General features: G+C 43.2%; 1 protein-coding gene across 1 annotated transcript in view; it reads left to right on the forward strand.

Annotated features, from left to right (window-relative positions):
• The window catches only part of WDR62 (WD repeat domain 62), a gene marked incomplete at its 5' end in the record, with an annotated part of 926258 nt that overhangs the window by 3329 nt on the left and 897177 nt on the right, over positions 1 to 25752 (forward strand). The window lies entirely within an intron of this gene.

Consider the following 25752-nt stretch of genomic DNA (forward strand, 5'->3'; position numbering starts at 1 on the left):
GCTACTGCACTGTACGATAGTGCACTATAAGTCACTTTACGCTGCAGTAGTGCACTGTATGTCACTCTATTCTGCATCACTCTACTGCCCTACACTGCAGTCGACTCTGCACCACTGCACGCTACGGCAAGCCACCCCAATCTATGCCATTCTACTCCACTGTATGCCACTCCACTCTACACAGTGCCACTTCATTCTATGCTGCTTGACTCTATGCCATTTCAGTCCACCCCACTTCTTTGTATGCCACTCTACTCCACTCCAAGCCACTGTACTTTGCTCCACTTTTTGCCACTGTCCTGCACTTCACTCTACACCACTCTGTGCCATGCCCCTCCACTCTGCTCCACTCTAAACCATAACACACCAGTCCACTGTATGCCGCTCAAATCTACCCCACTCTACACTACTCTACTCCATGCCACCCTACTGTGCTCCACTTCATGGTACGCCACCTCCAGGCCACTCTACTCTGTCACTCTACGCATGCCACTCCACTTCACACCACTCCACTCTGCTGTACAACATGCATGGCTAAAAGACATTGGCGAAGCCAATTGCTCTTGCTTAGGAAAAACCTATTGGCTTTGCCAATGCTTGTTTCATAAAAGTAAGTTGTTGGTTAGACAATGATTTATTTCTGCTGCTTCGGACGTTTTGAGTTGTGAGGTAGACATGGACTGTTTGGATCATGCAACCCTGTGAGTCAAGTGCAGAAGACGTACTTGGCCGAGTTACTCATAAACCATTGTAAGTCAGGACCAGGTACATCAGGAGTAATAGGCCTCAGTCCCCCACGGTGGGGCCAGTAACCCCTGCTTGCCTCATGGCCCTCTGAAAAGTTGCTGACAACTATATAATTTTCTGTTTTCTCTGGCAGCAGCACAGAAGGAAGGAGGGCAATCATTTGTGTGTGTGTGTGTGTGTGTGTGTGTGTGTGTGTGTGTATATGTGTGTATGTATATATATATATATTCAACAAATTACTTCTTAAAAAGAAGAAAATGTTACACCCACCTGTGTCACTGTCCAAAAATAAATTTAATGTGGCAGAACAAACAAAACAGCAAAAAGAAGAACTCTTTCTCTAACGCGTTTCAGGAGACATGGCTCCCTTGTTCACAGAGACATATATATTTTTATTTCTGGCTTGACGGTGCAACAGTCACTTTACCTTATGTGATCAACCAACAAGCGCTTTCAGAATCCTACTGAGAAAGGGGCTTAGGCTCCACTTACATGTTGATTCCCCTGAGTAGAGGATTTGATTGGGCAGAATTTGTGTGCTTCTACTAAAAAGAATGCATGTCTTGCACTTTTTGGCTTCTGGCAACGTTGATACTTGAAGCAGTAGGACTGAGTTGGTTATGATGGGAAGCCAATGAGCATGCCTGTAGGCCTGATTTTTATTTTTTTTTTGTTTTTGTTTTTTAAACAAAATGTTATGATGGACACACTGGGCCTGAATATTTATTGTGAAAAGCATATGTTAATAGGGAATTAGGTTTGAATTATTACTCTAAATTAAAACCTACAGATAGGCATTTTGTTGTGTGAATCTCACAAATTACCATAGTAGGCATGGGTTTTGACGTTGGCCACTCACTATGACACATCTTGTGGGTATTTCACTGTGATGATTTTGCAAGCTTAATTTTTCTATGTATTTGTAATTTTATAACTGTATGCATGATGGTTGTCAGTTTGTCCACTCAAATAGGCCGGTGGTGCGCAAAGTGTAAAGCCAGTGTTTAAAAGGTAAAGGCTTCATCAGTTCATTGGGAAAAGCATGCCACATGACATAGGTTTGATCCGTTTATTATGAAACGTTATGACAAACCAACGTATTAGGAAAAGCATTCATTGAAGACAATAGGCTTTTAAGGATGGATTGTTATGACATTTTGCTAAAGCCCATAGGCAAGTAGTGTGTTACAGGGAACTTTACATATTATTGTAGTAGGCAATGTTTTTTATGTATCTACTCGAACAAACTGTGGGGAAAGAAGATATGCACTACAAGAATACTTATTAGGCTGTATGAGGATGGATAGTATTTTTGCTTTGCCAACTGTAATTTTGTATACATTTGTACTTCCATGATGACTGTATGCGGAATAGTTGCTTAGTGGAAAGCTTATGTTTAGTACCATGTATTTAAGTTCGTTATGGTGACAAGCTAATGGCAAGGCTTATAAGCCTGATTGTTTATTCTGGCAAGTTATGATGAAGATAGTAGGCCTGACATATTGATTGTGAAAAGCATATGTTAATGACAATAGGTATGTAAGGTTGAGTTACTACTCTGGGATTAAAGCATACAGATTCTTTTTTTATTTTTGTTTTTTTGTTACACAGTCTCACAATAGCCAAGGGTGTTGGTTGCCCAGTGAAAAACCATGAGCATAAAGGATTCGCAGTGTGAGAATCCTTCTTAAGCCCTGTTGGGAGAGACACTATTTTGCTTTGCCAACTATAATTTTGCGTGCATTTGCAAATTTATGACTGCCCGATGGTTGGTTTGTGGGAAACCTTATGCTCGGTACAATAAACCTGAGTTGGTTATGCTGATAAACGAATGATAACAGCAGTGCTTGATTGGTGTGCATGAAAATGTTATTCCCAATACCATAATTCTGGCTTGTTTATTATGAAAATATATTTTAAAGGCAATAGGCCTAGCTTATTTATAGTGTAAAACCAGTAGGCTTCTAACCGTGGATTGTTGTTTACATGTTACAGACCATAAAAAGTTATTTGGTTACATGTAAACTAACAGCTTATCAGTATAGGCAAGAGTTATGGTGTTTAAGTAGAATTTCACTGTTATGGTTCTTGTGAGGCTCTATGGAAAGTGGCTGTGTATCGTCTTGTCCTCCTGTAATTTTGTACATATGGCATTTTATAAATATATGCCTGGTGGGTCCCAGCTCTTGCGCAGTTCTGTAGTCTGAGATGACCATAGTGTGAAGCCATCAGTAAAGCATAGAGATCTTATTAATTCACTGGGAAAAGTTAGTTCAAATTCCTTAGGTGAGATCGGTTTATAATGAAAAGTTAGGACAAAGCATGTAGCCATACCTGCATAGTGTGCAAAGTATACCTTAAAGGCAGACCACTTTTAAAGGTACATTGTAATTCTAGTGTGTTAAAGCATGTAGACAGGCATTTTGTTAAAGAGAAACTCATAACTGCTGTAGTACGCAAGGGTTTTGGTGATGGTGACCACCTTAAAAACACAATGAGGATAGACGTGTTATACTATGTAATCCTTATTAGGCTCTTATGAAGGATTTTGCATTGTTTTAACAACTGTATTTTGTACATATTTGCAATTTTATTAGGTTATATCTGATTGCTACCTTATGGGAAGCTTTGTGAATCAGCACTGTCAATCTTGAGTTTCATATTGTAACAAGCCAATGATAAAGGTTATAGCCTTGATTGTTTATAAGGAAACTATATTTTAAAGGTAGTAGGCCTGACATATTGATTGTTAAAATCAGTCATTTAAGGGTAGATTGTTGTTATTACTCTGTATTAAAGTATACCAATGGTTATTTTTGTTACATGAGCCCTCACAGTTTATCATTGTAGGCAAGTATGTTGGTGCTGATTACCCATCTGGTAAATCGTGGATGTAGAAGGTTTTTACTGCCAGAACCATTAGGCATTCTTGGAGAGAGATTATTTTGTTTTGCCTTCTACAATTGTGTGTACTATGTAATGATATTACTGTGTGCCCGATGGTTGGCTTCTGGAAAAGCTCATGGTCAGTACAGGCGTATGCTCGGTACAGGAGGCCTCATTTTGTTATGGTGATCAGCCATGTACAAGCTACAGGCCTGATTGCTTCCCTAGAAAAAACATATTTCTGTTGCCATAGGTCTGCTGTGTTTATTATGAAAAGTTATGATACACGTTAGGCTTGGCATATTGAAATGTATTTAAGAGTGAATTCTTATTTCTCTATATCTCTGTATTAATTAAAACCTATAGCTAGGTATTTTGTTACACAAAATGGCAGGTTACCTTTGTAGGGAATGTGTTTTGTGTTGGTACTGCCTCTGACAAACCCCAGGGGGAGAAGATTTGTGGTGTAATAATTCTTTCTAAAAACTCTACTTAGATGTCTGCCAGAATCTCGTTATAGAAAATAATCAAATAACACATGCATCCGTATATATAACAATTATCCCTACAGCTAAATAGAAGCCTTTTGGGTCCACTCTTTTCCTAAAACTGGTCTATCTGAGTGTCTTTTATATACATTGATCCATGACCGTGAACTGTGAGGGGTAATGGTTTAACCCTGTTTCAGCGATTGGATCTTTAACTATGTGAATGATCATATTTTCTAATCACGTGTACATCCACCTGAAAATTAGTGCACTTCAGTGTCTGGGCTGGTTGGCCAGTCCTTTACTTTTGAAGTTTCCACTCTTATAGCCCCCCCCCTTCATTTCTTTACTTTCCCTCATTTTATTTTAATGTTTAATAGAATACTACATCTCCACATGCAGTGTTAATGGGTTGCTTGCTTGCTGCTCATTTATTCTGCATTGCACCACATTCCACGTGGCCACTTCTCTAAACGAGGAGATCATTGTGGACTGCTGTTGTTCATAGTGTAATTTCTTACCTGCTTGTTGTTTACCTTCATGTTGTTGTCAAAACATTGGTTTTGGGGGTCAAGTAGTCTTATAGAGTCAGAAATTAACTTCTCAGAGCAACCCTTCCGCCATCTCCCAAAATGCAGCTATAATAGAGGAAAAAAGAGACTTATAAAGAAATGAAACAAATAGTAAAGGTTTTAAATAATTTTTATGTGTACACAGGCCTCGAAGAATCATAAAAATGTTACTAGACCTGTAGGTCGAGTTGCTTGAATAACCTACTCGACCTCGCTGTAATGTACTTGACACAGAAACGGGTCTCAATTTGTGTGATCGTAGGCAAATATTGTATTTTACAGTCACCTTTTTCTTCGTTCTCCCTTATGAGTACACCTTCAAATATGTGAGTTCAGCATTTCTGCTGTTAAATAAATTAAAAAAAATCCTCTTTTGTTTGATTAAATACACCAAACTTTTGCTCCATGTATAATAAGTCTAGGGTACACATGATCCATGCATGACTTGCCTCTTAGCTTACTAATAGCTTTGCCATCAGGGCAAGAGTGTTTCTCAGTTTATTTTTAAACACTCACTTTTAATAAATATATTTCTAAAGCATGATGTGGTAGCGTGCTGTCATTTACAGACACTAAGGGCCTGATTCTAACTTTGGAGGACGGTGTTAAACCGTCCCAAAAGTGGCGGATATACCACCTACCGTATTACGAGTTCCATAGGATATAATGGACTCGTAATACGGTAGGTGGTATATCCGCCACTTTTGGGACGGTTTAACACCGTCCTCCAAAGTTAGAATCAGGCCCTAAGTATCCAAGAAATATCCCAAAACCTTTCCACAAATTTGAAGCTTTACTGATAAAACTATATAGTGTATTACCAATAATCTTTGAAAATGGGGTTTCAGAGACAAACTTTTTTTTTTTTCATTCTATTAAATATTTTTTTCATCACACAGAAATAGAAAAAAATGGTCTTTCACAGCTACTGAAATAAATTTGGAAATGTTTGTAAAGTTGAATTAGTTATATAACTGTGTTAGGAAAAACCTGATACCAAAAGGCTTTCATTTCACATAGGTCAGACAGTTCACCTTGCAAAATACTGGAACTCTGCAGTCACAAGGAAAAGTATTTGCACTGCAAGAAGACAAACTGATTTTTGACCTCTGTCTCTGAACACAGAGCAAATGTGACTAGAATAAGATTTAAAGTTGGCAATTCAGTTTCTGACTCGACAGAACACCTGTTCTTTGTTCACTCGCCAGAACGGTCTGGAATCTAAAATAGCTCGACCTCATAAAATAAAACTCGCCATAGCGAGTGGTCGAGTAGGTTTTTTGAGCCCTGTGTGCACCAAACAATGTTTATGATCTGAATATGAAAAAAAATAATGTTAACTTACTGAGACCTGATCTGAGGGTGGTGGCAGAACGTGCGGTGGCCAATGAGCAGCAGGTGAATAGCATGCAGACAGACATAGACACTCTGAAGGCCACTGTGGCTACCCTTGAGGCTAAAACATGCCGACTGGAGGCGAGGACTGATGATGTGGAGGGGAGGGCAAGGAGATGTAATCTATGAGTTGTTGGCTTCCCGGAGGGAGTGGAGGGGAAGGCCCCGGAGACCTTCCTAGAGGATAGGATCAGAAAGACAGTGCCTACAGCTCCCCTATCGTCTGTGTTGGTGGGGGAGCGAGCACATAGAGCCTTAGAGCCCCCCGCCACCGCCGGAAGCTCCCCTTAGAACGATCATTGCCAAGATTCTCAACTATAGAGACGTGACATTATCTTACAGGAAATACGCAAACCTACCACGGCGACCCTACATACGAGAATCAAACTATATGCTTCTTTCCTGACTATACTAGGGCGGCCCAACTTCAAAGGCAAAGGTTAAAAGAAATGGGGAACACCTATATGCTACTATACCTAGCCAAGCTGAAAGTTCTCCACGTGGGCTGCTCGCATTTTTTCCAAACACCAGAAGCAGTTTGGGTCTGGCTGGAACTCAGAGGAGGTTAGAGACCCCTGGAAACCCCCCCCACAGAAGAGGCCGCAGAGAGGAACAAGGGACAGGAGATTCGCAGGCCACTGCACGCAGTAATAACAGGTGCCGCCTCACGAGCTGCAGCAACAGGGTGATAGTGCGCCCAAGTGGCACCCTGAGTCTGAAACGAAAGAGACAGGAGTGTGAGGAGGCCAGAATATTGGTGGAATCCGTCACCTCAGCGACATCCTCACGTACTGGGTCGCCACGGGGTGAGGAGGGTCCAACCCCAGACTTAGACAATACCAACACCTGATGGCCGTCAAAGAGGCACTGGGATGTAATGCTGTGACTGGACCCATACAAGGTTTGGGGAAAAGTTGACTCCTTTCCTCCCTCTTCCTCCTTTCTGTTTAGATCTCTGCCTGCGCGGGGGTGGCGGGGACTTGGGACGCAACAACGTACGGGGATGGGGCGATCTGACATGCACATGTCCCTGCTTTAGCCATGACTACCCTTTGCCTTACTCTCTTGTACTCATCTATGTGGCTCGTATCTTGTTTTTTCTATGATCTCTTCGTAGTGATAAGTTGAGATAATTAGGAATAGTGTGTGCGTGGTCTGGATGGTTGTGGTAGGGGTGCTGGAGAACAGCTTGCGCGCTGATCGCACCATCTTGAGCTACTCCTTGCTATCGAGTTGGGGACAGCGAACCGCTCTCCCCCCCTCCCCCCTCCCTCTGGATTCTGGAGAGGAAGGCGGGGCACACACACAGATTGGGCAGACACTAGTTATTGGAGGTGTTTACCTGAGGAGGGATGTGGGTGTTTGAATGGGGTTCATGGTGGGAGCTGGAGTTATGTTTTATAAACTTGGTGTACTGCATGCATTGTGATGGGGATAGGAGATGGAGTTGCACTGTTGTGTGCACGCTTGGCTGAAGTGCAGGGTGTGGGGGGGCCTAGGTGGGGTGTAGGGAGTTAATGGGGAGCGGCGTTGCCACTGTTGATCGTAATAGATCGAGATGAGTGACCTAATGCAAATTATTACATGGAACGTGAGGGGACTGAACTCCTTTGTAAAGTGCTACAGAGTACACACTTACCTTAGACAAATAGGTGCACATATTGCCCTCCTACAGGAGACGCACTTGATGGACAGTGAGGCGCAGCAAAAACTACAGAAAAAGTGGAGGGGACAGTTTATTCGGCGACATATTCATCCTATGCTTGGGGTGGTCTATTTTGGTTGCCCCTTGGGTCCCATTCCAATTCAAAAGTTTAACGGCAGACTTGCAGGGCTGCAATATATTCTTAGACGGGGACTTGCACAGGTGTGAACTCTGCATCTTGAACATATACACCCCAACTCGAATGATGCAGAGTTCTTTAAAAAAATAAAAAAAACTGGAGCAAGAACTATTGCCCTAATTTAGGATGCCCATTATTTGGGCAGGGGAATTTAACTATGTCCTAGATAGTGCCTTAGACAGGAGCACACCGAAACTGGGCACTAAGCCCCACATGTCCACCAAACTCTGCGAGGTCATGATTAGCCTGCACTTTGTAGATATATGGAGGAACTTCACCCCATGTCCAAAATATACTCCTGCTACACGCCAGCAAATGACGGCACGCTTGATGTTCATGCAGCCTACCAGGTTAGATTCCTATCAGACCATGCCCCTCTGTTACTGGAATGTGAGGCTCACACACCCAAGCCAGCGATCCCCTTGTGGCGAATGCAGCCTGAGCTGCTAGAAAATCGTGAATGTAAAGGAGACATGCATGCAGTGCTAAAAGCATATTTTAGCGATAATTGGACCACAACCCAGATGTGCGGCATAGAATGGGAAGCCTGAAAAATCATCATACAAGGCGACTGCCTTAGTAAAACCTACGGTATTAGGAACAAATTGGAACGGGAGTTCACACAGCAGAACGGTATCCTGGCTACACTCCAAAGTCTAGTAGGTAACAGTAATGTAGTTGAAGCCAGCCACCGAGAGTCACATTGAAAAATAGGAGCCATTTGGAATAGGCTGGATAGCTATGTCCACAAGGACTTTAGACAGCGACTGCACCGCGAGGGGGACCGTTGGGGCGCATGCTAGCTTGGCTACCCAAGCGCGAATGCCCCTACCAATAATTCTGTCACTCCGTGTAACGACTGGGGAAAGGTTTTTAGGCCAAGCGCGTGTCAAATTACTCTTGCGGGATCACCTGAAAAACATATACACCTCACCTAAGCGCGAGGATAGCTGCCAAATGCCTGGTCCCTGGACGGGCTCGGACTTCCCCAGTTAGCTGAGGCTCAGACTGAGGAGCTGGAAGGGGACGTAATGTTTGAGTTGCAGGAAACCTTAGAGGCCATGCCGCACTTTAAAACACCCGGTCCAGATGGCATACCAGTTGAGTTTTACCAAACAAACTCTGCATCGGTCCTTCCCAGACTGTTGGAAACACTTTGTGAGGCCCCTAGCGAGAGCACCTTGCCAACACAGATGAGGGAAGCATTGATAGTCATAATACTGAAACCAAGGAAAGACCCAGTTGACCCCAGCTCCTATAGGCCATAGTCCATGCTCAATGTAGATGTAAAACTACTTGCAAAAGTTATGGCAGTGCGCTTAGGACATGTTGTTACCCATCTGGTGCTAGATGATCAATGCATATTCGTGCGAGGGAGGGTAACTCATATGAATTTGCGGAGGCTATCTCATGTAATGCACGAGACTCTAGGCTCTGCAGATTGTGCCGTGCTGTATGCCCTGGACTTAGAAAAGGCATTTGATACTCTGACTTGGGGCTACTGTTGGGAGGTACTGAGTAGAATGGGCATTGGACCAAGCTTCAGGTCATGAGTGCGCCTCCTGTATACGGCACCGCGGGTGTGCACTGGGGCAATAGTGTCAGACTCATTTGATATTGAACGAGGAACACAACAGGACTGCCCACTGTTGCCACTTCTGTTCGCGTTGGTTATGGAGCCCCTGACTGTACAATTTAGGGCAGGACTACAGGAGTGGGGCATATGATTGGGGACCAGAACACACATCATGTTACTGTATACAGATGATGCTCTGGTGTGCGTTACAGACCTGGAACGGTCAGTCCCACTCCTATTAAGTATGATGGACGACTTTGGAGGGATACCATGCCTCCGAGTCAACCGACAGAAGATGGTGTTGTACCCCATGGCGTTTCTGGCAACTGTTGCTGCGCCGGAGCTCCCGCAGGTGGGCCTGACATTGGAAACTGAGACCTTTTTAGTACTTGGGTATTCACGTAACTCACTCCCCTCAACTACAATGTGAGCTGAACATGGGTAGGGTGATGGACGGACTCCGGGCCTCTGTCCAATTATGAACCATGCTCCCACTGTCAGTTTTGGGCTGAGTCGCGCTCAGTAAAATGGTCTTACTCCCGCACATTCCTGTATGTCATGCAAAACTCGTTCTGCGAGCAACCCCCCTACTCTGTTTTGACAGATAAGTTGCTGCTGTCCCTAGTCTCGGCAGGTAAGAGGTGTAGAGTCCGCCTCGAGGTACTGAAGTTAGACCTGGCTGATGGGGGGGATTGGTGCTACTACACCTCCATCTATACTACATGGCAGGCTTGCTGCAGTACGCGGCTATGTGGTGTGACGATGCCTCCAACTGGGAAATAAAATTGCTCGAAGGCTCTATATGTATACCCCGACTTCCAGGCTTCCTCATGGGTGGTTCTGAACTACCACAGGGCACCTCATTTCTAATATCGCAGGTGTAGTGAGTATGGGAATGAGCGATCACGCGGGGACTGCGGAGAGCGCCCTATGCGCACTTGCCCCTGATCTGGTGGATCCGCCCCTTTGCTAAAGTCACTAACCCGTTGGAGTTCTCGAAATGGCGATGTAATAATGTGGGTAATTTATACCGAAATGCCATATTTGTCACACAGGAGGAGGCAGAGTCCCTATTTGGAACTGACCAGGGACAATTTCTGTAATATGCAAGCCCATCACGAACGGCTCAGGAGATTTGGACCTCCTTCCCTGAGGAACCCATTGAATCCCACCTCTTGAAGGCTCTTATAGACCCGGGCTGCGTCCGTGGTCTACTCTTCCGAATATACGTGGCCCTAAAAGGGGATAGGCAGATAAACATACATTGGACGAGAGCTATGTGGAATATGGACCTGGGAACTCCGCTTATAGACTGGGAATGGAATAGGGCCTGCTCACTAGTGCAGGAAGGGACTAGCAATGCTAGATTTAAGTTGACACAATTTTACTGTCTGCACAGAGCGTATTTGACACCACAACGCCTTCACAGACTATTCCCAACACGACCCAACAGGTGTACTCGCTGCGGCACATCCCCAGCCACCTTTGGACACGTCACACGAACATGTAGCTCGTTACTACCCTGCTGGCGCCAGATAGTACAGATGCTAAAGACTGCGACGGATGTGAGAGAGAGAAGATAACAATGAGACACTGCTTGCTGGGACTGCTCCCCATCCCCAAAAAGATTTGTGCAGCTGGGGCTTGTATTAGCCAAGAGGTGCATTGCGATCAAGTGGGCAAACCCGACCCCCCCGACACATTATAGATGTCTGTCTGATCTCCTTGAATGTGCGACTGCTGAGGACTATCGTCTACGTAAGTATGGAGAGGGATTTGAAGGACTAGTGTGGTATGATTAAGGGGCTGCATGAAGAGGCCGAGGTGGAAGATGGGGCCACCTCGGTGGACGAATCCCAATAGCTGAGTGCTGAGGAAGACTTGCCCCGTGGGGTGGTAAATCGGTGGCTGCGGACACGAGGCTGAATATGGCTGGCTGGCGACATGCCCTCTCACTCTCTCCCATACCCCTCTCCTCCCGGGACTTCGCTCTTCTCGCTGGATTTAGTTGTATAACTGCCTGCTGGGTGTCTGCTATCCCCTCTAAGGTCCTGCACCACCCGAATATTGTTGTCTAGTCTGCTAGAGCGAAGTAGCGGTTCTCTCTCCATGCTTGAACCAGGTATCATGTGCTGCAGAATCACCATCTAGTTGTTAATGTTTAATGTTCCATACAATGCGATTGGTATTGACCTGCCTACTTACCTCTGCTGCATTCAAATACTTCACACTTAGTGATGGACTATCATGCAGTTTATTTCTGTCTAGTTAGAACCAATGCACTGAACTACAGCACATTTGTAAGAAAGAATAGTTCGAAGCTCTGGCACCGAATAGATGCTATATTTTGAAGAGGGAGAGGAGTTATCTTGTTAATGATACACTTATACATAATTGTACCATACACCATATGTTGTTTTTCTTTTGCATAAATAAAATTGGGGGGGAAAAAAAGGCTTGTGGTGAGGAACAGTTTCACAATGGTCAATTCATTTTGAATGGTTCATCTGTTTGATAACATTGCAAATAGAAAGAACTTCACGATAAACTTGCTGCCATTGAGCAACACATTCACTCTTATGTGTCTGACCAACAATTCCCTTGGAGCTTTTCTGTGATCTCTGGATTGTCTTTTCCAATTTCAAATCTGGAGCCAGAGCATTAAAACTTCCCTCTCTCTTTTTCGCCACAAAATGTCTTTAGATTAATTTTCTGTAGAGATGTTTTTTCACCTCCTAGCTTCTTCATTCTTTTCAAATACCAGGACCCATATCTTGGGTAGTTTATGCAATCAAATTCGGAAAACACAGTAATCAGTGCTTCCACAGTCTTCCTGTGCAGCTTCCGGATCAGCATGTACCAAGTTTTTCACTACAGCTATCAGGTGTGAAACATTTCCTCAATACTTGGAAAGTTCTGATTGATTTTTCTTCACCTTCTTCGGATTTTCAGGTTTTCTGATTTTTGAACTGAGTGTATTGAACATTGCCTGGCTTTGTGTAATTTATTTTTAATGAAGTGCAGCCTGTGCCTTATCTACTTATGAGATAATATATGCAAAACCTAATTTGTCATTCTTGTTAAGTACATCGTCTATGCCACATCCACTGAGATAACTTCTTGCACACCGCAACACAACTTTTGTTGTGTAGAAAACTGCAGTCATTGGATAAAGATCAACAAATTCTCCTGGATTGCTCATGAAAATGTCAGTTACAATACGGTAAACACCTTCATTGCCAAAAATTGGTAGGATAGGCAGGTCTTCAAGCTGAGCACGCATATTTTGGAATTGTTTTAGAGCTGTGCATACTATTGCGTTGTTTGTGATTGGAGATGGTATTACTGGTAACAACCCAACCTTTTTCAGTGGCTTGGTATTCTGGGATATCGGAGCATGAAATCCAGCCCACGGAGGAACTGGCTTTTCTTCATCCTTCACTCTGCACCGAATAAGCAATATGATAAATTCAGTTAAATCGGCATGTGGGCCTCCGCTTCAGACCAGAAGAAGATCCATGTCCTCAGCCACTATGAACATTTCTTGTAGACTGGGATGTGTTGTTGGCTTGTAGTGATTTTTGCATACGTTGGTAAGGCAATTGGGTTATAAGTTTGCTGCTTGGTTTGTTTATGCCTACAGCTGACACAACTTGTTTTCCAGTTCCTACTTCATTGGTACAGTCTTGAAAAAGCACCATTGTAATATTGTGTGCTGGATGTTCCTGACACAGAAAAGCTGTCTTCAAAATTATCTAGCAGCAATTGTTAATCCTTTCCTGGTAAAGTGATTTGGAAGTAGTGTGCTATCGGATTAACTGGAGTTTACAGCATGAGCTGCTAACAAGCTCCTGCTCCGTACTATTTCATTATAACTAGTTGATACACCAATCTTATTCATTGACGTGATTAGCTCTCTACTTTTCCACATATCATAGATTGCATGGACAGTCATCATGCGTAGCAAAGTTTACTTTTTGCTGTGATGTAATTCATAAAACATGATTTTGAAAAGACAGTACATTTGCACAGTATAAACATTTTGGCCCATGGAAATGTCTTCCACTTCTTCGCTTTTATCTTTAAAGCCATCATCAATGTTAGTGACTTCTGTTCCGCACACAAGAACTTGAGTTTGTAACTGTTTTGCTTTGCAGATATTAAACAATGATGTAAAAAATGTTAAGACAACATTAGGCATTCTTGTTGACTCCCATGATTTGTGGAGCTCTGCGACATCACAAAATGTGTCACTAAGTCCAAAATCTAAATCTTTTAGGACGTTTCCTAAAATGGATCCTGCTGATTTTACTTCATCATGTGATCCTAATTTAGCAGCAAGAACTTCAGGTGTCAAATCAGCTGAGAACACCATAGGTGGCTCTATCATTTTGTTAGAATGACAAAAACAAATTCTGTTCTTGTACATTCTCACCACAAAAAACTTAATTTCATTATTATGGATCAATAATGTTTCATCAATGTTGACCATTATTTCTCTCACGGAGTATGAACCTGTAGCCAGCATTTAAGATCGGCTTTATAACTTCATTTACTTTTTCAAAGAGTTCAAACTTAACTGAAGACTAGTGGTTACGTTGCTGCTGGGAGGTTATTGTTCATTCATATTTTTGAATGTATGTGCGGATGCGGTTTGGCTGGGCATACTGCTGCAAATACATTCCCCTCACTGTTCAGATCAGCTACTCGGCTGAAAACTTCATCTTGGAAGAAACTAGCTGCAGATAAAAACATGTTTGCCCTTTGAGACTCACATACTCCTTACTTTGTTTGTTTTTCAATTCCTTTGGCCCTTATTACTGGTTAAACCACAGATAACACATTGAAGATCCTCTACTTTCTGATCAGTTGTTGGAGGTGGACGAGGGGTAGACATTGATCTAAGAGGGTAGGCATTGGGTTTGGTTGTTATCGCTTTCTCAGAAGACTCTGATTCTTGTGATTCACTGGTTTCTGCTGTTTCTGATGAATTTCTTTTCCAGGCTTTTTTCAACTGAATATGATTTGTAACACTTGTTTTATAATGATAACATATTTGATCCTCTTCACCCCTCAGTTTCAACCTTTTGTGAACTTTTTCTTGCTGTATTTCTGCAGCATCTCAAACTCTCTTCTGTCCAGCCGCAGTTGATGGTAGCTTTTCTTTCGGATTTGTTTGGCATATGACACATTTTTCTTTGTTCAGCGAGTCCTCAGATTTTGTCTGCTACCATGTGTTTTGATCATGTTTATGAATTTGAATCAACAGAAAACCTGAAACAAAAACAATATTAAAATAAATTACCATCATTATGGCTAAAACACATCATTCATTATAGAGTCGTCATTCTGGAAAATGGCAGAAGTGTTGCCCTAAGGAGCTATTGTCTATCTCTATAAGACTACCTGACCCCCAAAAACATTTTTTTGACACCAAAATGAAGTATATAGGTCTCATGGTTCCTGAAATATTACATCATCACTGCAACGCATCCGCCATTTTTTTTAAATGTCGTCCAGAAAAAATCGGCCCGCATTAGCAAGGTCTACCCAAGCTAAATTACTTCTCTAATGATACAAAAATGAAAATCTATGGACATCAATTTTGCCAATGCTTACAGTATGTGATACCGCAACCTATGGTTGAGACTGCCACTTACTCAGTCTGCTGATGTGAACCCTGTGTGGAATTACCCACCTTCTGACGCCTCAACATTAATGTTTGTTTTCTTTACGGATTATAGCATCTTCTTACCACTGTGGCAGAACTATCCAGCTGACGCAGTATCTTGATGGAGACACAACAGCACTAGGCATGCTGTTACACGCAGGCCGTATTTATACTGAGAATATAAACCTACAAGTTCCAGTATGCTTACTACACCTGACTGAAAACTCAGGTTTATGAAAGTCTGGACTACCACATCTTGTTACTATCTGTATCGCCATAGTCCCTGCTAAGCATGCCTCTTCTAATAACAATGCATTCTCATGAGTGTTATTGAATCGTTTTGTAATTGCTTCCCTCCCCCTGTACTCGTGTCTGTCTCCAACTTTTCCTGTTGTCTTACGCATTATCAATTCTTATTTGCCTGCCTGCATCTGTAATTGGTTTAGCTTGCCCCTGTCTGAAGCTGGTTTCAATCAACTTTGTTCCTGCCTGCCATTCCTTCTCCCTGTCCCTACCTTTTTTTGCATGTCTCTGACTTTCACTGTATGACTCTGACTCTCCATACCATTGTTAGACTCCTTGTATACCACTCGCTGGTTGTGATAATGCTATTGAAAATGTCCATTATTAATAGTGTGGAGAGCATTGTAGATTTTCCTAGTATTCAAGAAGGAAAGTCTTAATTTTATTAAAGACACTGAGGCGAGTATTATGATCCTCTACTCTTGTTTTAATTAAAACATCACCATTCAAGAACATTAACCCCTCGATTGTCCTGGACGGGGTAGTTACGTCTGCTGCTGTGGTGTTCAAGCGCCAGGGACGTAACCACCTTGTCCACGTATAGGCCCCCAGGTGAAGTGCTAGCGCTCCACTGCCCCCTCCCCCCCGCACCTCTTATCTCCCTCCCCTGGGCAGGGATGAATGGGGAATCGCTTCCCCTTCCACTCCTGCCCCCCGTGGAGTGTGATGGCTTCCAGCATAGATCGGAAGAGAAATGCAAAAGCATTTCACTTCCGATCACAGGCTGAGGGCGGGAGAGGCATCCAAAGAAAGGAAAGGCCTTTCCTTTCCTTTGATGTCTCGCTGAGCATTTCTGCTGCAGAAATGCCCACTAGACACCAGGGAGTTTGTTGTTTTTTGTTTGTGTTTTATAAGGGGAACGATAGGGGGCAAATTATTTTAAGGCCATTTCTGCCTCCCATTATTCCCCCCCCCCCCCCCAAGCATCTCCCCACCCGGGGCCATATCTGCAGAAACTCTGAGACACCAAGGAGATACATACACACATATATATATATTTTTTTCCAACAATTTCACGCAAGGGGAGCGATTAGGCCCATCTGCCCCTGGGGGAAGAGGGCAGAACCCACTTATGCACCAGTGATTGGGGTATGTGTGTCTTGTTTGGGGGGGGAGGGGGTTGGCAGGTCCTTGGGCAATGGTCGCTTTCCATGGCGCACATTACTGTTGGCCATTTCTGCCCACTGGTGAGGAGATGGGGCAATTACCTCCGGGGGGGGGGGGCAGAAAGCATACTAGATGCCAGGGAATTAAAAATAAATAAATAGTGGGGTGGTGGCTACCAACCAGTATGGGCATGGTTATGCCCCCACCCCAACTGGAGGGGGTAACAGTCTTTCAGCTCTCTTCCTGCACACTAAAACATCTTATCCCATGGCAAGCAGGAGGACATTTGATTATTTTGGGTTTTGGTTCGTCTTACTTGGAATGGTGTGGGCTGCACTTTTTGGACTTTGGGTCGCTGGCATATATAAAAAATGTACGAGACCTACACACATCTGAAAGCTAAACATCTGGGTGACTCCGGGTAGTGTGCTTCACATGCACCATTTTCTTACCCACAGTGTCTTGCAAACCTCCAACTTTGCTGGAAACCACACATTTTTCCCACATTTTTGTGATGGAAACTTTCGGAATCTGCAGGGCTCAACAAAATTCCTACCATCCAGCATTGTCGCATCCATACCGATTAAAAATTCTGCCCCATTTGTCAGCCTAAAAACGTCTTTTTTTTTTTTTTTTTCTTCTTCCCCAAACTGCCCTTTTGGACCCGCTTTGGTTCCCCCTCATTTTTTACATGTTTTTGGCTCTTCCCTGTCACAGGCACTTGGCCCACCTACACAAGTGAGGTGTCATTTGTACCGTGAGACTGAGGGAAACGTTGGGTGGTAGGAAATTTGTGCTGGTGCGGTGATCCCACACAGAAATGTGGGGAAAATGTTGTGTTTTTTTTTTATTTTATTTTTTTAGCTAAATTTGATGTTTGCTGAGGATTCTGGGTAAGAAAAACTGGGGGATCCACGCAAGTCACACCTCCCTGGACTCCCTCGGGTGTCTAGTTTTCAGAAATGTTTGGTTTTGGTAGGTTTCCCCAGATGGCTGCTGAGCCCAGGGCCAAAAACACAGGTGTCCCCCTTCAAAAAACAGGTATTTTTGTATTTGATCATTTTGATGTGTCCTAGTAGTGTTTTGGGGCATTTCCTGTCGCGGGCATTAGGCCTAACCACACGAGTGAGGTACCACAGGTTTGTAGGTATCCCTAGGTGCCGGCTGAGCAAGAGGCCAAAATCCACAGCTAGGCACTTTCCAAAAAACACATCAGATTTCAATGTAAAAATGTGGTGTGTCCATGTTGCGTTTCCTGTCGCGGGCATTAGGACTACCCACACAAGTGAAGTACTATTTTTATTGGGAGACTTGGGGGTGGGGGGGACACAGAAAAGAAGAAAAAGGGCTATTGTCCCTTGTCTTTCTCTAAATTTTTTCCTTCCAAATGTAAGACGGTGTGTTTTTAAAAAAAAAAAGAAAAAAAAAAATCTATTTGAGAAATGCCCTGCAATTCACTTGCTAGTATGGCGATCCCGGAATTCAGAAATGTGCAGATAACCACTGCTTCTCAACACCTTATCTTGTGCCCATTTTGGAAATACAAAGGTTTCTTTGACACCTATTTTTCACTCTTTATATTTCAGAAAATGAATTGCTGTATACCTGGTATGCAATGAAAACTCACTGCAAGGTGCAGCTCCTTTATTGACTCTGGGTACCTAGAGTTCTTGATGAACTTACAAGCCCTATATATCCCCGCAACCAGAAGAGTCCAGCCGATGTAAGCGTATATTGCTTTTGAGAATCTGACATTGCAGGAAAAAGTTAGAGTAAAACGTGGAAAAAAATGCCTGGTTTTTTTCACCTCAATTTCAATATTTTTTATTTTAGCTGTTACTTTCTGTAGGAAAACCTTAAAGGATCTACACAAATGACCCCTTGCTGAATTCAAAATTCTGTCTACCTTTCAGAAATGTTCAGCTGTCAGGGACCCAGCATTGGTTTCACACCCATTTCTGTCACTAACTGGAAAGAGGCTAAAAGCACAAAAATAGTAACAATGGGGTATGTCCCTATAAAATGCCAAAATTGTGTTGAAAAATGTGGTCTTATGACTCAAGTCTGCCTATTCCTGATAGCTGGGAAGATGGTGATTTTAGCACCGCAAACCCTTTGTTGATGCCATTTTGGGAGGGGGCGGGGGGGACACACCAGCTTTCTTCTGCAGCCGTTTTTCCCCCTTTTTTTTTAAACCACATTTTGCTGTATTTTGGTTAATTTCCTGGTCTCTTCCAGGGGAACCCACAAACTCTGGGTACCTCTAGGATGTTGGGGGGGGGGGGGGGGAAGGATGCAAATTTGGCATGGGTAGCTTATGTGGACAAAACGTTATGAGAGACTAAGTGCGAACTGCACCAAATAGCCAAAAAAAGGCCTGGCACCTGAGGGGGGAAAAGGCCTGACAGCGAAGGGGTTAAAACACTAAAAATCTCATAACTTTTGGGAATAATAAGGCAATGGGAGACGAGCAGTAATACTCAGTGCAACCAATTCAGACCTTGAACGCCTACAATACCTATCTTGATTGTAAATCGTCCTTTTTTTTCTTGAGCGAAAAGTCAAAAAGAAGTATTAAACATAGGCGAAATAAGAAACACGTTGGTAACTGCTAAAATAAATGTAAACATTTCCAATCCAAGAAACTGTATCCAGAAGAAGGTGAAGACGAAAATATAATAGAAAAGAGAGGATTAGAGATCTTGAAGATGTTGACTTTGAATTATTGGAGGTGAGGAAATCTGGATGTATCCTACATGGTTGAGATGCTGAAGGAGTATACACTGTTAGGGTGGGGAAAAAACGTGGTTAATACAAATGTTTTGATGGGATAATACCTGTGTCTTTAATAAAATTAATACTTTTCTTTATGAATACTAAAAAAATCTCTATTTTATGGCAAGATCGGAGGCTGCTGTTATTCTTGATTAAAGCATAATTATCACCACAGAAGAGGCAGTATGAACAGGATTGCAATATAAAAGGTACAAAAAGTGTTATAATTTGACCAATCAGCCTATCTCAGAATGCTCTCCAAATGAGAACCCCACCAAAAGGCTTTAGATACTGTCAGTCCCCTGGAGGAATGGCACCAAAGATGGAAGTATCTATCACTGCAAGGGACATAACTCGTTTAGGCCAACGGGCAAGAGTAGGGGAAGAAACTGGTTTATGAGGTTTTCTGATCCTGAGATGGATAGTCTTTAGTTTAATAGTTTTTAGACAATTTACCTCCACACGATTTGGGTTGACTAGGGAAATGAGGGTAAAAGGTAATAGTTAAATTTGCCTCCGTACGTTTTCTTATGTTGAAAACAACACTTGTGGAGTTGAAATGACGTGAGGAAATATCCAAAACTCTTACATCAGAAAGAGGTGTGATGGAAATTTAACAGAACAGCCTAGTTAACTCCGAAGAGACCATTTTTAGAGAAAGGGAATGATTTTCTGAACAAGAAATTAACATTTGTAAAACCACATTTACATCCCATAACTGACTGTATTTTGGAAGTGGCAGACCACAGAATCTTACTCCCTTTAAAAGACGACAAGTAAGAGGATGTTCTCCCACTGGTTCTCCATTGATATGGGGTGATTTGCCGACATTTCGGATTAAAAAGATTGACTGTAAAATAGGCTTTTCCTCCACTAGCTTGTGAGGCTAAAAGACTTACTACCAGGGTGACCTACACCAGGCTGATTCATAAGCTTTGGTAGTACCTGGAGGCCAGAATTTGGCAATGTATTCTGTAGCTTCTGTTGAAATACCTTGATAAGGTTGAGAAGACCAGCTAGCTTCCAAGCCGAGCGAGTGAGTGTGTTGTCCAGGATTAGGCTGTGAAATGTCTAGGAGGTAATTGGGAAAAGAAAGTAGTAACATTGGGTAGTCCACTGTGATTTCTAGTTTGGTGGGGGGTGAAAACCATGCCTGCAATTGCCAAAAAGGCACTGCTATGACCAACACCGCTTTCTGCCGTCTTACTTGTGCCAACACTCTGTTGAAACACTCTGAGGAAAGGAGGGAATGCATGATTGTTTTTCCGAGATCAATCTTTTAGGAAGCATCCATTGCAAAGGCTAATGGAACAGTTCTCCAACTGAAAAACTGAGGAAAATGAGAGTTGAGTTTAGAAGCAAAGTGATTTATTTGGCAAGTCCCCCATTTGTTACAGAGATTGTTGAAAACCGAGGGATGAAGTTTCCAGTGCCAAAAACGATGAAGATAGCATGAATGCTAATCGGCCATAGTGTTGACTTCCCGGAAGATTTTCTGCACAACCAATATCTTGTGAATGAAGCACAACTCCCAGAAACCTTTTGCCAAATCTGCGAGGGGTTTGGAATTTGAACCTTTGAGATGATTTATATCTTACAGCTGTGAGATTGCCAATCCGAAGAAGAATGGAGCATCCTATCCTGTGTTTTTTTAAAACTCTGGATTTCAAAACTTGAGATGTAAAGGAGCCTGCCAGCACCTCTAAACAGTTTATATGCCGTTTTCACTTCGGAAGAGATCATATACCTCCAGTCAAGATCTGACCAGACTGGGTGCACCAACCTGTCAGGCTTGCATTGGATTCTAATAGATTTACGGCAGAAGCAAATACAGTTCTGCCTTTTCAAGCATTTAAATGATGTCCCCACCATTGAAGTTCCATTTGTGATCTAGAGCTATGATATTAGAATAAGTTAGCCCTTTGCAAGGATGATGATTTTTTTTTCTCTGGAGAGCCTGATAATGAAAAGCACCCGGAAAGATGACCTGAATCGATCAGGAAAGAAGACCAACAGTCCTTGTAAGGGACCTGGAAAAAATCATTAGGGTTTGAGCAGTTTCTGACTTTATCTATTTGATCTTGGACTGGGGGTAAGTGAAGAGTTGCATTCATTGACTTTATCAGAAATCCCGGAAACTCCATTTGTTTGGAAGGGGTTAAATGAACTTCTATTTCTTGATGAGGAAACCCAGATCTTGTAGGAGAGAACCAGTATTCTGAATCTGAGAGCAAAGGGACTGAACATTGTGACCAATAAAAAGAATATTGTCCAGATATATTATTTAACCTGATATCATCATGAGATTTTGGATGGGCCACTACCAGCTTCATGATTTTTATGAAGCACCAATGTGCAAAGCAAGACTGAAAGGGAGAGTAGAAAACGAATAAGTTTTTCATTGCCACTGGAACTAAAGTTATATCCTGAATTTGTGATGAATGGGAGTCTTTAGATATGCATCTTGCAAATCCAAATGAATAATCTAATCTTTTTGTAATCAATCATCTCTGAGATGTATTATAGTTTCCATTTTCAAATATTGAAAAACGACCAAACGATTGAAATACCTGAGATTTATGACCGGTCTCCTCTGTTTTTCTTTTGAACCAAGAAAAGCAAGCTCAAGAAGCCTTTTGGATGGGAAAGAGTTTCTTGGATTGCTTGTTTGTGTAAAAGGGAGAAAATGTCTTCAGTGGCCATGGCAGACATTTCAATTGAAAACTCTAGAGTGGGATAGTGAGCCAGAAAAGGAATTGCATGAAGTTCTATAGCAGTAGTTCCCAACCTTTTGGCTTCTGTGGACCCCCACTGTATCCTTACTGGAACCCCACCACTGAATCATTATTGGAATACAGGGAGCCCCCACTTAGACATTACTGGAAGCCGGGGGCGCCAGTCTAATAGTTGATTATTTAAAACGCAAAACATTACACAAATAATTCAAAAGCGAGCATTCATTCATTAAAGACATACACAAATTATAACACATTTTATTTAATTTGCAAACAAATATAAATTAAAAAAATAAAGATGTAATTTTAATAGTAAGGTTGAAGCTTTTCTAAGTTCAATATAAGCCACACATCAACCATACTAGATTCTGTTTGATGCATCTGTACGGCTCCCATGAATCAATCTGAGGATAATAATTGTTGGTAACCTCCATTTTCAAATTCCTTGATATTTAGAGCACGTTTTAAAATGTAGCCACTTTATGTTTATACACTTTATTAATCTGTTCATTTTATTTACTTTCTGAGCAGAGGCAGACTCCCTTAAGAGGCTTTGCCAACCCCCAAGGATACCCAGACCACAGGTCAGGGACAGAGTTCTGTAGAATTCTTGAACTGTGTTTCACACCCAAGGTCCTGTTCTGAGCATTCGCCATTTGCTGAGGAAAAAATTTAAGTGATCCCCCTACCAGAAGAAGGCCAGAATAAAGACTTGTTGGGATTTTGCATCTGAAACTTCTTGGAACATGACAGCGGAAACCTCTGCCTTTTTGTGGATAGATTTGTGGTCTGAAGTCCTGGTAGGTGTCATTGGAGGAGCTTCTAAAACTTTGATTTCTGAAGTTGGGCCTCTGTAACGTTTTGTCCACGTAAGCTATCCACGCCAAATTTGTGTCTTTTTGTTCCACCATCTTGGGGATTCAAAGGCGCCTAGGGTTTCTGGATTTCCCTACAGGGACTGAGAAATTGGCAAATTAGCCAAAATACAGCTAATAATGTTTTTTTTGGGGGGGGGGGTGAATGGGAAACACGTGCTTCCGAAGAAAGTGTGTGCTGCAAATGGCATCAACAAAAGGTTTACAGTGCTACGACACTGGATTAAAAACTATAGGATGACTGGGGAGCAGGGGGTGGGGTTCTATCTGGAGATGATGGCAAGCCAGTAGGAAAAGGGGGGGGTCAGCCACAAGCAAACAATGCGCTGCAACAATGTGATCTGCACTCTGTCCCGCCCAGCAGACTCTGGGGTGTACCAAGGACCGAGCAACAGTTCAGCCACTGGAAAATGTGTCCCACCCACTAATCCTGCCCCCCCTACAGATACATTAGACCTTATACTACAGGAAATCTGCGAATCCCGGGTGGCCATCGAATGCACACATTGACACTATTGACTCGGATCTCAGCATCTTAAGGGATGATCAAAAGAAGCTGGCAGACAAAGTGTGCACTGTGGAGGGCACCGTAACCGAACTGCCCCCCAGTCCCCCCCAACAAACATGGAACTCAGACACTCTTGCTGACCACCAACGATGTGTCCAGCGGTTGCATGACCGAGCAGAGAGGATGCGGCGGCAGAGCATGTCTGAACAACATAAGGATAGTGGGCCTGCCAGAAGGTGAAGAAAGAACTAATCCCACGCAGAGTGGCTTCGAACGGCTTTTGCGCCTGACAGTCTGTCGTCCATATTTGTTGTCGAGAGAGCACATAGAATACCTGTGTGCCGTCCGCTTCTGGGGACGCCTCCCTGGCCCACACTGGCTCGGATCCTCCATTATCGTGATAGTGACCATTTACTGCAGAAGGCACGGAGCGCATCGCCTACATGGGTGGCCAACGTAGTTGTTTCATTGTTTCTGGACTACACATTAGAAGTGCAAATGCTCCATGCATCATATCAGTCTGTGAAGAAGAAACTCCGCGACAAGGGTCTGAGATACGCCCCCTTATTTCCAGCACGGTTAAAAATTCTGCACGACAGTCGCTCCCTGTTCTTTGAAACTGCAGATGCTGCCTGGGAATGGCTAGAATGAAGATCCGCTCGGGCTCAACACCAAGAGTAAGATATGGAAGCCATGAGAAGCCAAGACAAGACATGGAATGTTAAGGATTGGGGTCCGCTCAAAAGAGGCATAGAGTATTCCTAGCCCAACTACATACCCACAAGGCATCTATAGTCTATCTACAAGACACTCATTTATCATTACCTGAGGTGGCCCGGTTCAATCAAAATGGAGAGGCCAAGTAATAGCCACCTCCTAGGGTTTGCCAAAAGCGCCGCCATCTGGATCAGAGCAGGAGTCCCTTTTCATATTAGACACACCAAAATAAATATGCTTTTGCACTAGAATGTTTGGATGGAATACAGGTGGTATTGGGGAGCATATGCAGCCCCAACACAGACCAATATATCTTCTTGTAAGGCCTTTCCGCAGTGCTAGCGGAATAGGCGCATGTGCCTTGGGTGATGGGGGAAGACTTTAAAACTGTTTTAGATATTACATTAGACCGCTCACATCCACCACTTACTCACACCAACCCAGTAAAGCAGGTGCAGGCCCTGACTGACTGGACGGTCCATTGGGCACTAGCAGACGTATGGAGAACACCACATGAGGGAAGGAGGGAGTACTTTTTTTTTTTTCTTTCTTTCTCTCTCCGGACCGCATGGTTTACACACCTGATTGTACTGCATCCTCTGCCCGACCCAGTTGACGAAGCTATTCACAGACACTTCATACTTTGCTAAAATCTTTTCCTATCACAACCCACTAGAGGTTTCGCTCCAATGGGACGTCGTGCTGGCACCGATCCCCCACATTGCAAATGCAACCGACGCAACTTGAGGATGAGCCCTTCCGCAGCGCTCTGAACACTGCTATAACTGAGTATTTTACTATAAATGAGGGTACTGCCTCGACTAAAGTAGTAGAATGGGACGCATTCAAATTGGTTATCAGGGGAGTAGCCATCAAAACCATGGTGGGGGCTCGAAGCCAGATACTACGTGAACTGATCGATAGAGCGGAGCAATTGAGTAAGGAGGAACAGGATAAGATTGCATATTCTAGGCGCTCTCCTGAACTACTGGCAACTAGAAAACTTCACGTAGAGCTCATTGAGCAACTGCAAGTTTATGACTATAGAACCTTCACACACTGGATGCACACAGACTAGGATAGAGCGGTAAACCAGTCAAAGTCCATTGTATTTACATTCCGTGAAGGATTGCTCACCACTGCCAAAGTCCCATTGGGAGTGCTTGAGGTCTCCGTAGCCCAACAAACAGATATCTTGGGGTCCAAATCTATCGCTCCCCAGATGACCTACTTGAAGGCAATCTGAACTAAGCGATAACAGCATTGAGGTCTCAGATCAAATTCTGGGCTGGGCGCGGCGCTTGGCATTATCCAAGATGGTGATGCTTCCCAGGTTATTATATTTTTGTGTGAACCTCCCAGTTCGAATACCAAGGTCAATTTTCAAAACACTGAACACCTTACTGACAGAGTTAATATGGGCCACAGGGCGCTGACGTATCTGTCTTCAAAAACTGTAATTGCCCACGGGAAAGGAGGGATGGGGGCACCTGATTTTCTGACATACTGTATTGTGGTACAGCTACAATGGCTGGTCTACTGGTTAGCGGGAA

The sequence above is a fragment of the Pleurodeles waltl genome, chromosome 9 (genome assembly GCF_031143425.1).
Source record: "Pleurodeles waltl isolate 20211129_DDA chromosome 9, aPleWal1.hap1.20221129, whole genome shotgun sequence".
NCBI lineage: Eukaryota > Metazoa > Chordata > Amphibia > Caudata > Salamandridae > Pleurodeles > Pleurodeles waltl.